This window comes from Lactuca virosa, chromosome 1, assembly GCF_052849685.1.
Source record: "Lactuca virosa cultivar CGN04683 chromosome 1, Lactuca_virosa_CGN04683_v6, whole genome shotgun sequence".
In the NCBI taxonomy this organism is placed as follows: domain Eukaryota; kingdom Viridiplantae; phylum Streptophyta; class Magnoliopsida; order Asterales; family Asteraceae; genus Lactuca; species Lactuca virosa.
The window spans coordinates 100,469,804-100,482,903 of NC_136426.1; the positions used below are offsets into that span (position 1 = coordinate 100,469,804).

General features: G+C 38.5%; 1 pseudogene across 1 annotated transcript; it reads right to left on the bottom strand.

Moving 5' to 3' along the window:
• Positions 1–2,465: 2,465 nt before the first annotated feature.
• On the bottom strand, positions 2,466–12,859 carry LOC145118066 (lipoxygenase 3, chloroplastic-like; annotated as a pseudogene). Its single transcript, XR_013713055.1, has 11 exons — positions 11,600–12,859; positions 7,353–7,888; positions 6,723–7,026; positions 6,051–6,233; positions 5,726–5,954; positions 5,378–5,640; positions 5,194–5,274; positions 4,986–5,100; positions 4,600–4,900; positions 4,199–4,465; positions 2,466–4,104 (listed from the first exon to the last, which is right to left on the bottom strand). The product of XR_013713055.1 is annotated as a lipoxygenase 3, chloroplastic-like (transcript).
• Between the last annotated feature and the right edge of the window lie 241 nt (positions 12,860–13,100).

The window sequence follows — 13,100 nt, forward strand, 5'->3', positions numbered from 1 at the left end:
CATGTATTTTTATACTAATAATATATGGGGTATTGAATGGTAAAGAGAAATGAAGATAATGAAAGGCAGAGAATTTTATAGTAGTACCGGACTAGCAATTTATTCAAATAATAGGGTATTGATGATGACCACTGACTAATCTAGGTGTTAGTATATCATATACGGGCAGGTTTACAACCTGTAGGTGTTAAATAAATCATTCTATGGGTAGGTCTATGACCTGTAAGCATTGATGAATCGCACGCGGACATGTCTACGACCAGTATGTGTTACTGAACTATGCATGACCAAGTCCTCGACCTGTAGAAGTTAAGGAACCTCATATGGATAGGACTACGAACCATAGGTATGAATGAATTATTCATGTGGGTATTCTCTTCAACCCATGATCATCTTATTACCTCATGCCGCAAAGGAATCAACAAGGAAGCATTGTTTACTTAGAGGTCCTTTAGGGTAAATACTTTAAGATTATCAGTTAGGATCAGGGAGTGAGAATAATGGGAATGGATAATCAGGTTAATTGTTTGATGTGAATTATATAATTATAACACATTAATTATAATATTGTGGGTTGAAAACCCTATTTACTCACCAAGTTTCCCAACCTGACCCACTTAGCTTCTTTATATCACAGGTAGCGGTACAAAGGTACATGAATGATGAGAGATTCAAGGAGGTGTATATCGTTAGTCTATGACACTGTAAGTTTTGTTTATGCTTATGTTCTTTTTTTATCGTTTATGACATCCCACGTTTTTATAAATCAATGAAAAATAATTCCATAGAAATACTTTGACGGGAGCAAATTCCGCATTTATAAATAAACTTTATTCTAAAATAAGCATAAATAAAATGGTCTTTTCTGGCCGTGAAAATAGGGAAGTCACATTTTGTTTGCCATGTATTGTGGCGTAACAATATATATTCCTCCGAAAAGTGACAAAATTTTGTTTTCATCATAGTGCATATTGCTTTTCTTCATCTTTTAAAACCATATTATGTAATATGATGCACACATATATTACTCTTTGCAACCTTGTAGGGTCATATGTGTGAGAACAAAGATACAATGCGCAGCAACAAGGTTTGAAAACTCAAACCTTGAGTTAATGCTTAAGATCAATGTCTGGTCTTAATTATATGTTCCAGTCAAGTCTGGTAATACCAGTCGAGACTTGAAGTAAAGATTCAACAAAGTACTCAAATATTAAATGACGAAACTATGAGTATAATCAATGTAAAGACAATAAATGAACAAGAGGAATGTTAAGAAAGATCTTGACTTGAGAGAAAAGTGAAAGAGAGTTAAGAAGAATATTTTCTATCTTTGGAGGAACAAATATGTATCATTTTTGTCATTCAATACACTCCTAAAATAGTCAAGGAGGTTCATCGTACAAAACGTGATACAAACTATGGACTGGATAATAAACATCTTCTGACAACTGATTATCTAAATATACAAAAAAACTTACTCCTATGAAACGTTACATCACACAAAAGACAAGAACAATAAATGTTCACACAGACTGTCAATCTCGGATCTTAGCATCATATCGGAACAGGCTTCATTACAGATTCCATCTCGTACCATAACTCATCTCGCACCTCTTCACATCTCGGACTCCAGGTGACTTCGGATCTTCATAACTTGTGATTGCTAGAGGTTCACTTTCAGGTTCCAACAACCCCCCCTAAGTGAACTTAGCAATCTAGTCAACTCAGTTTGCTTCTTCCTTGATAAACACATGAGTTCTGAACAACCAATCTCGTACTTCAATATACCATTAGATTTGGCTTATAAACTTGGACTACACATGTTTAGGGGCATCTGACTTAGCTGCATTCTTGATGAAATTTTGAAGAGATTTTGAAGGGACAAGATGCTTGTCAAGGACTCGGAAAAAATCCTTCTCGTTTATCTTCTTTTGAAGGTAAACATATCCCAACATTGGTTCATCAATTGGTTCTTCTGCCAATATTTCAGCTTCAGGAAGCTTGAAGTCAATTTTTTCCAAGAACTTTTCAGTTCTGAACAAGTGAGCCAGTTCGAAGTCGCATCTGCAGAATTCAACGACATAATCTTTGAGGTAGTTCATCGCAACACTGTATGAAGCCATGCTCATCTGATCATCTTGATGAGTTCGGAAATGAGCAACAATGGTCAAGATGTCATTTGGATTTATGTAGGGGAAGTTCGCATCTGTGATGGTGAGCTGCGTTGGTTTGTTCCGAAAAATGTAGTAGTGATGCAAAAAACAATCCAAGTCAAATTTGCTTAGGACCTTCCTTCCGAACCCAGAGATTTGTGTAATTCTCTTCTGAGACCATACTTCCTTTTGAGGATATGCATTCATAATCATTTGGTATGGATGCATAACATGGTTCACATACATTGTGTCCCACATTCTTATTTTCTTCACATTCTTAAATTAAATATAAAAAAAATCAATAATCACGCTTTAAAGTTGAATTACACTAACTACATGTGTGTTTTCTTGACATTTTTAGGTAAACAAGTTGTGAGATCAACTCTCAAGAATGCAATAAGCCATGGACCAAGGGCAAAGTCAAATGATTTGCAATCGCAAGAAAGGCAAAATCAAATGAACTTGCAAATACAACAAATGTGAAATTAAATGGAACTGCAAATGCAACAACTAATAACCTTTCTGAGACATTTCAACCTGCCCGATAATCCACAAAGTAGTTTTTAGTTTTTGTTTGAAAACACTTAATGAATATTATGTTATTGACTAGTTCTTAGTTTTTGTCATGAAATTGTAATGGTATTTTGAGAATTTGAATGTATGAATGTTATGTTATTGATTATTTTAATGTTAATGAATGTAATGGTGTCTGACTATTATTATAACTATTTTTTTGGTTTTTTTTTTTTTTTTGCATTAAGTTTGAGTAGAAAATTTGGATATTTTTTAAATTATAAATTTAATATAGCAATAGATTTTTGATGGAATTATATTCAATAAAAGCTGGTAAAAAAATCATAAAAAATTTATAGGAAATAAATATCTTGTAGGTATTCTGTAGGAAATAAAATCCAATAAAGTCTGTAGATAATCTGTAGCAAAAGCAGTTGGTAGGTATTCCGTAGGAAAAGATGTTGGTAGGTATTCTGTAGGAAAAGTAGTTGGTATGTATTCTGTAGGAAAATCAGTTTGTAAGTATTCTGTAGGAAAATAATCTATATGTATTTTGTAGGTGTTTCGTAGGTAAATAACCCGTAGGTAATCTGTAGGTACTCTGTAGTTAACGTGTTCCCTAGGTATTCCGTAGTTAAATTTGTAACAGAATATTCCATAGGAAATGCATAGCTAATTTGTAGGAAAAATTACCCACGAGGGTTTTTCCTACAACCCGTTTTTTGTAGGAAATCTGTAGGTACCCGCTTGTTCCTACGGATTTCCTACCAATTCTAGGTAATTACTTAGTTTTCTAGTAGTGGAATCAATGATGATTTCCATTTCATTAATTCTTGCACGAAACTCTTCATATGCTTTCTTTATAGCTGGCTCCGCCTCAAATGGCCCTTCTACAGTTTTACCAATATACTCCTCATCAGTGGAATGAGTTGATAAAACGTCTAGAATCGCCATGAAAACGGTAGCTTGCTTTTTGGAAGAGAAACATTTCAACAAAGCATCCTCAGGTCGGTTTATGAATATATGCCACTCTTTATCTGTTGGGTCATCGTTAGGCATTTTGGTTCTGGCGATGGTTGGTTGGTTTGGGAAATAACCAGCAAAATCATATTGTCCGAAGTTCACAGCTGAATGGTGGCCGGAAGCCACCCATATCATCATTGATACGATTCCAATCAAATCATCTTGGGTTTTGAGTTGTGGCCACCATGATTCGTCCTTCTTGTCTCCATGTCCAACTGTTCGAATTTCATTCCACCATGCTTGAAGCTCTTCATCAGATTCTACGAGGCTTGCTTTTGGGTAGTAGTTGTTGACAAAAGACGTAACCCATTGTTTGATGGCATCCCAAAGGATTAGACCGTCGTTTGCATATAGATGGTCCTCGATTGTTAGCTTCAAACCATGTGGTGCAGTTTCATCTTCAACAGCCATTCCCCTATAAAATATAACCATGTAGATAAAGAGACATGTCAGCCGTATACATAGGCCTCACGAGAAAATTAGTTCATAAATTAATTTAGGAAATGCACCTGCTAACCAGGTCAGCTGGAAGTGCCTCATGATCAAAATGCCACAACTGATCATAGGCGTCAGAGCAAAGTTGCATACAATATTTTCCAGGAGAGAATGCCGACTCTATAACACCACCGGCATTAATGAGAGATTGTCGAGCTAGGGCGTTTATTTTCAGGGTGTACCGAAAATGAGGGTGGAGTAGTCGTGCAATAGGATGTATTTGGCTAAGATTACGGTGGGTGGCAATTATGTAAGGCTCAATGGCATAATGAGTTCTTAGCCTGCAACGCAAATCAAATCATGATCATGATCAGCTCATCTATGAATTAATGTGATCTAGCTGGGGTAAAACATACAAACATATGTGTAAATTAAGTATTAATTCACAGAAAATGCATGGTAACCAATTAGTTACCAATGACTAACAAGCTGGTGAACACCAGAATCATGAGAAAGAACATGAGCCTTGGCTAGCTTCCTGAGCCATGAACTGGTTGCACCCAAAGAAGGTGTGTAGATATGCTTCCACTGTGGTTGCCATTCTGATGACGGATGAGTCAACCCTATGGCAACTGGGTCAACGTTCCAGCAGGAGTAAGGAACATTAAAGTCCTTGAACCATATAGAGTTACCCCTTCAAGATCTCTTGTTTCGCTTACGTAGGGCAATAGCAGATCATGGTAATCAAACATGAACAGTTTCTTTTGTGCCAAAGCCTACAACCACATGATTGATTTTTCAACATCAATCAATGGCGTTGTATATATTTAATTTTGGCCTTATTCTGTTTTCATTAGTTACCTCATCAAATTAATGTCATGAAACCTTTAATTTCTCGCACTACAATCTCCTTGATGATTGTTGATTCAGGTGGCCCATAAACTTTAGGGTCCAATTTACTCATCAATGGCCATTCCTACACACAAAATGTACACACTCACGTTATTATATTTCCCTAGCTAATTATATAATTATTATGCAAAAGCTTTATTTGTTGTGATATATATACCGTAACCAGCTGTAGGTTACATGGATTAAGACCAGCAAGCATTTGTCGACTGAATTCATCATCACGGAGCCAAAAGTGTCCCTTGCAATGTATAGAAAACCTTTATAAGAAACCGATCACAAACGACTTAATTAAAAAGCGTACGTAATGAGAACTTGATAAGGTCCTCTGCTGCATCAGCAACCTCATGGATAAGTCTAGGCAAAACACTTGCAACTTCTCTATCAGTACCACTAATAAGAACTCCTTCGTCGAAAAGCAAGTTTATGTCCTGGAATAAAAGAAAGTCTTCGTCTTTTCCTGTCAAAGCCGTGCTTATGCGGAGTATAACAGAAAGGAGCATATTATACAAAGTCCTTGCTCCAAATGATACCGACTTTATCTCTGAAAAATCTTCATCGATTGGTACATAAAACGGGTCCGAAGATCTTGTCTCCGTCAACGGATCTGTTATTCAACATGGATTATTCCGCAAATTAATTTTAAGTCAACTTTAATTGCAAACAAGATATATTGTTTTCGTTATATGAACCTTTGGAGGACATTTTCCGACCAGTACGGCAGCGCCTAGGGAAAGGAAATTTCTTGCCACCGACACCGGTCGTGATAGATCGGATCTCTTATTGTCAGGATCCCCAACGTCGTTGTATACATCGTAATCCTAAATCCTCTCGAAGGCTTTACGCTCTCCTTCGAATGAACTCCAAATCTTTCTTTCTCAGCGACTTGAGGGCTTCTGGCGTCTCCGACGGCAGGTAACACTGTACAAATTACGAATAGATTAATAAGAAGGGCTATTAATGGCTGCCACCACCACGAACTGCTAATAAACAAGAGTATACGGACAGTTATATAACCTTATAGGCAAAGAAGATCCTCCTCTGGGGGTTATCATGACTGGAATGAACCCAAGAATTACATGTGAAGATAACTTTGTCGGAAAGTTCAATTTTCTGTATATATATCTTGTTGCGGTAGTCATTCTCAACCAGCACAGCGCCGATCTCCCCAAAATCATCAGGGACGTCAACGTCGAAGGTTTATTGCCCACCGAAGATATCAGAGGGTGCTTTCGTCTTCACCCTCTTCGGCTGTTAGCTTTTAGCAAGGGTGACAAGGACTTTTCACCAAATCAAGAAACAGGGGACAGAAAAGTAGACTTAACAGGGGACAAATATGTGATTATCACAGGGAAGGGTAAAACAGGTATAAATGCAGAGAAATAATTAAACAGGGAACAAAAAACAATCTGGGCAAAAGATTACGTCTTTATTCACATTCAAAGTGAAAAACAAAACAGAACATTGGGTCTACATCAACAACGTACATCATATAAACTAGACTAATGCAGAAAATAAGGAACTGACTCCACTACCACCTAAAGACCAGGACCACTTAGTCCACATTTGATATTGACTTATTCCATTCTAGTACTACTAAACAAAAAATAAAAAACGTGTAGAGACCAAAGTTATTACCACAACTCTGAATTACTTTGACATTTTCCCCCTTAATTCATAGTTGACTACCTGCTTCACTCCAATCAAGTTGCGCATCTCCTCATGTTTCACTTTTGCCATTGCTTTGGTGAGAATGTCAGCCTTTTGGTTCTTGCTGCATATATGTTTCACTATTATCCCACCATTCTCCACACACTCTCTAATAAAGTGAAACCTTATGTCTATGTGCTTACTTCGTCCATGAAACACCGGGTTCTTCATGAGATCAAGGGCTGATTGATTATCAACATACAAGACCGCAGGTGGAATGTTTTGACCAGTTAAGGTAGTGAGGAGGCGGCGCAACCAAATGCCTTGACACACTGCCATTTGGCTGCAATGAATTCAGCCTTACAAGAGGATAGTGCCACAACTCGTTTTTTTTGTGATGCCCAAATGACCAGATTGCCATTCACATAAAAGGCCATCCCTCCTGTGCTTCTTCTATCAATTTCATCATTTCCCATATCACTATCAGAATAGCCAGTGATAGTGATTTTGCTTTCTCATTTAGTATAGGTTATCCCATAATTTAAAGTGCCCTTCAGATATCTTAGTATCCCCTTCACTGCCTAGAGGTGTTTCATGGTTGGTCTCTCCATAAATCGACTGACTACACCAACTGCAAAGCTTATATCTGGACGAGTGTGAGTTAGATACCTGAGACCTCTAACTATACTCCTGTATTCTGTGGGGTTTACTAGTTCCCCATCTTCATTCTTCTTCAACTTCACCTTGTGTTCCATTGGACTTTTAGTGGGGTTGCACTCCAGCATACGGGTCTTGGCAAGAATGGTTCTGGCATATGCTTCTTGCTTCAAAGTGATGCCTGATTCATGTTGACTTACCTCAATTCCAAGATAGTAAGTCAACAGTCCAAGATCACTCATCTCAAATTTGGCACTCATCTCCAGTTTAAACCTTTTCACGTCTTCTTGGCAGCTTCCTGTGACCAGTAGGTCATCTACATATACTCCAACTATCAGGGTATCTCCTTTCTTTTTTCTAGTGTACACAGAGTATTCTTGAAGACACCTTGTGAATCCCAGGCTCTTCAAGTATTTATCTAAACAAGCATTCCAAGCCCTGGGTGCTTTTTTCAACCCGTAGAGGGCTTTTGACATCTTGTACACTTTGTTGGTGTCACCCTTCTTCTCGTAACCTTCAGGCTGTGTAACATAGACTTCTTCTTCCAACTTCCCATTCAAGAAGGCTGATTTCACATTAAGATGATGCACATGCCAACCGTTAGAACCTGCAAGGGCTAGGATGACACGTACCGTTTCAATTCTCGCCACCGGTGCTGTGACAACCGTCAATTTTTGGCCAAGTCAAAGTCAACTAAAGTCAACAAGTCAAACCGGTCAACCCATCTAACCCTGGTATATTAGGGTTTCCATTATGGTTCGTATCGTACTACTCGCAATCTTAATGCAAAGTATCACTTAGAGTTTTCACGTGTTCGGAAATTCTAAACCCTAATTAGGGCAAGTGATGAGACTACTCGATAAAACATTTTTCCTTAACCCTCGGGGGCATATAACAATCATAACGAGACTTAACGAGGTTTACAAACCTTGCGTTACAAAGCCATACACTCAAAAAGGTCACAAAAGAAGCCTCTCCCAATCTCTTTCACTCTAACTCTCCCAAAACTCTCTAAGTAGGAGAAATCTCTCCAAGTATGTGAAATCTCTCCCAGATCTCTCCAAGTATGTGAAATCTCTCCCAAATCTCTCTCTGTATGAGAAATCTCTCCAAGAAGGTGAAATCTCTCCTAAATCTCTCCAAGTATGTGAAATCTCTCCCAAATCTCTCTCTGTATGAGAAATCTCTCCAAGAATGTGAAATCTCTCCCAATTCTCTCTCTGTATGTCAAATCTCTCCAAGTATGTAAAATCTCTCTCAAAATCTCTCTCAACTTCTTATAATCACTCGGGGCATCCCGACCCTTAATTTAGTCGAAAACCGCTCGAAAACGGAAGTCTACGCGAAAAACAGCCTTAAGGAGCCGAAACCCCTCTTAGGAGCCGAAACCCCTCTTAGGAGCCGAACCTCCTAAGAACCGAAACCCTCTCAACCGAAATGGACCGAGCGCTCGGTCTATTTCGGTCCCCTGATCATGCTGAACCGAGACCTGACTTTCGGCTCACCTCTTCCCACCTTCGGTCCGAGAGGACTACCTTCGGTCCGAGATCATGACCTTCGGTCCCTTCTGATGAGCAGCCTGCGAGACCTCTCGGTTCCCATGCACAACCGAGCCTCACCTTCGGTTCTATGCTCCTAAGGAGCCGAACCTGTGCACCTTCGGCCCTGAAGTTCGGATTTCAGCAATTCCTACCCGGTTTTCAATATTTTTAGCGTTTTAAGCCCGTTTTTCGTGATTTTAACGCGGGATTTTCACCCAAACTCGTATTTTAACATAATAAACCCTAAATATTCATATTTTGAATATATTTTGGGGGAAAATCATTGACTAAGAATAAAATCTATTTAGTGAGATATTTAGGTGGAGTGTTAACTTATCCTTTGGACAAGGACACAAGCAACCTCCCCATACCTTCATAGTACAACCCCTTGTCCTTCCACCATACCTAGTCATTCCATAGTACTTTTCCCACCATTTTTCAGCCACACACTTGGTCAAGAGCTGGAAAACCTTCCTCTCTCCTCACATTACTCTCATTTTCCTCCAAGTGACAAACTTCATTCTCTCTCACTTCCTCTCTCTAGATTTCGAGATTCAAGGCTATTCTCCAAGCTTTTCTTCTACATTTGGTAAGTATCTTCCTCCTACACTTAGATATTCTACTATCCTTCATCCAAATCATAGATTGCTTACACAAATATCGTCATATTTGTTGTTAGATCTTCACATCTTCAAGCATCTCCCAAGCGTTCTTGAGTTGAACACTTCTTTTCTCCATCATCCATCTACTGAAATCACTCAAGGTGAGTTCATACCCCTACATTTTCATGTTTTTCTAAGTTTTAAGGGGGGAATACAAGTTAAAACACCAAGAACACAACTAAACTCAAACAACAGCTTTCATCAGAAAAGTTGAGTCTTATTCACGGAATGTTTTGACTATCTTAAACTTAATATCTTTCAAAATTGTTTAATATTCAAATAGTTCAGCTTCATACCTTTAAAATGACTACTTGCACATCTCCATACGATTTTTCTACGATTTATGGTGATTTTTACAAAACTGTCTATCATGTCAGAAACGAATTCGGACCAGTCTGTGAATATGAACATTTTAACACAAGTTAAAACTTCCAAAAATCATAATAAAAATTATGAACAAACTAGACACATTTTATGAACTCTCAGAATTTACGGATTCAGTTTTCGACTTCGTATGATTTTTCTATGATTTTTCTAAAACAGTGCAGAACGGTTAAAAACTAGTTAACAGCTTATAACTTTCATAACACTTTGTATTATGTTGAGCAAAGTGTATAACAATAAGTTCTAAATATTGAATGTATTTTCTTGTTAGCTTATCATCATAAACTGAAATTTGGTCATTCATGATAAGGTTTTTCATTTATTTCGAACACATATAATAAACTACAATAAGCATAGTTTATGGATTTTTACTACATGAAAAAGGTTTTACTCTCAAAACAAATGGGTTTTTCATATCCCACGTGATAAACTATAATAGTAATAGTTTAAGGATTTCATATCACTATTTATTCAGAAAAGGTGATTTTACTTCCTCCCCGGAAGAGGTTTTAATATCAAACTATGTGTAAACTAGTTAACTTAGGTTGTGAGGCAATTCTCTCCCCGTACGTTCGAGTACGGGATCCCAATTCCTGTAAGTTATAACCAGAGTCTCTTGTAGGGAGAGCGTGATAATTGTGTATAGATCTATATTGGGTTTGACACCCCACACCTTGCTGCTAGCTACAGCGGGACCTGCAGGTCTACGGGTGACAAGAGTCATAGTATCTTAACGTCTGAAAGACGTTGTGCAGGTTATTTCTCGTCATAGTATGGTTATAGCGACTCACATAGGTAGTTAACAATCTTTCAAGTTTACATGGAAAATTCTACTTTGAAAAAGGGTTTACCTCTAAATCAAACGAGTTTATGTCGATTTAAACTTGCATGAATCACTTTGAGTATGGAAAATACTTGTTTACTTTCGGTCCTGGGATTTAGGACCACATAACTTTTATAAAGAAAATATAGGATTTTCTTTGGAAACATATTTCTGTTAAAACTACATTTCATCTAGAATTGTTAGATTTCAGCTATAATTGCTAAGTGTATATGCTAGAGTTATATAAGAATCTAGTCACAATCGACTTAGAATTTGTGGGCCCGCCTTATCTCTTGTTCCTTGTTTGGTTGTGGACCTAGGGCAGACCCATTACATTCAACGGTTTATTTAACTTGAATTTTATATAACTTATATACGCTGGGCGATTATAGGAGGAATCTACGGGTCGTTCTAGGGTTCATTATCGCATAACATAGGAGCATTCATTTCACACTTAACTAAGAAAATATTGGATTTTCTGGAAATCATACTCTATCGCTTTTACAAGGAAAACGGTTTCTTCCTCAAACAAAACTCTTATGAACTCACCAACTTAATTGTTGACACTTTTCAAAACTACTTGTATTCTCAGGAAATCAGTGAAACAGGAAAACATCAGCACTTTGAGGATGGGACGTTAAATCGTCAAACAGTTCATTTTGTCATCATAATGTAATTGATTTTGAAACATGTAAACATATACTACGGTATAACCTTTTCAATTATATTTATGATGGTTGTATTTGCTTTGAGCACTATTATACTCGTTGTTGTGATACTATACATGAAGTCCTCCACCCCCGGACGTTTCCGCCATCCTTGGTTTGGGGGTGTGACAGGTGCAAATACTTCATCGTAGTCTATTCCCTGTTTTTGAACATAGCCCTTTGCCACAATTCTTGCCTTATCTTTCACGATCTTCCCATTTGGATCCCGTTTTACTTTGAACACCCACTTCAAGCCAATTGCCCTTCGTCCCTTTGGAAGATCAACCAGGGTCCAGGTTTTATTTTTCTCGATCGAGGCTAGTTCCAAATTCATAGCATTGACCCATTCCTTACGTTTTCGTGCTTCTGCATACGTGGCTGGTTCCTCATCGTCGTGAATCATCATCAGTTGTTCGGTACTATCGTACAAATCCGTGAGTAGCCGATAGCGCTTCGGAGCACCACCACCTGTCGAGCTCGAAGCGGTACTAGGGGAGTCACTTAGCGATACTGACACATTTGGCGTAATTGGGGAATTAGGGTTCGACGGTGGGTTTGAGTGTATATCGAGTGGGCTTAATTGTGAGTCCATTAATGGGCTAATGGGCTGAGACCCACTTGCGTTCCAGTCCATATTAATTTGGGGCATCTGATGTGCGTGATCATTTGGAGTGCAAGGCATAGACCCAATTTCAGCATCATTGACTTCATCAAGGTCAAACCCTTCGATGGTGAAGCTGATCCCTGGAATCCTTTTGATTCTTATCGTTTCTTCCCACGCCCAAGTCTTAGTTTCTTCAAAAACAACATTTCTGCTCACATACATCACACCTGTGTCGGGATCCAACAACCGATACGCCTTCGTTCCTTTCTCAACTCTAAGATGCACAACCTTTTTACTTCTATCTTCTAATTTCTTCAGATGACTCCTTTCAATTAGCATGTGTGCGACACACCCAAATACCCTGAGATGTTCTACATGTGGTTTCCTCCCAGTCCACATCTCATATGGTGTGGTTTCTTTCATAGCTTTCGTGTTGACCCTGTTCAGCAAGTACACATCATGGTTCACGGCTTCACCCCATAAAACATCAGGAACACTCATTGACTTCAGGCAGCTTCTTACCATCTCCACAACCGTCCAGTTCCGTCTCTCCACAACTCCATTCTGTTGTGGGGAGTATGGAGAGGTGTAATGGCATGTTAAACCCGTCTCACTGCAATATGATGTGAATTTCCTTGAAAGAAATCCACCCCCTCGGTCCGTTCTCAGGATTTTCACCTTCTCACCTGTTTCAATTTCTACTATTGACCTAAAGTTCTTGAAGACTTGAAGAGCTTCTTCTTTCGTTTTCATGAGATACACCCACATCACTCTATTGTAGTCATCAAAAAGCAACATGAAGTACCTGTTTCCAGCGGGTGTAGGAGGTGAGACCGGTCCTCACAAGTCACCATGTACCAGCTCTAGTCTTCTCTTCGCCCTATAGCTTGCTTGTGAAGGGTAGGGGTTTCGTGACTGCTTTCCTACTAGGCAACCTTCGCATGGCTGATTTGGGATGAATATCTTTGGCATACCTTCAACTAGCTTCTTATCAGACATGAGTTTTAAGGAGTGAAAATTCACATGGCCCAACCTAGAG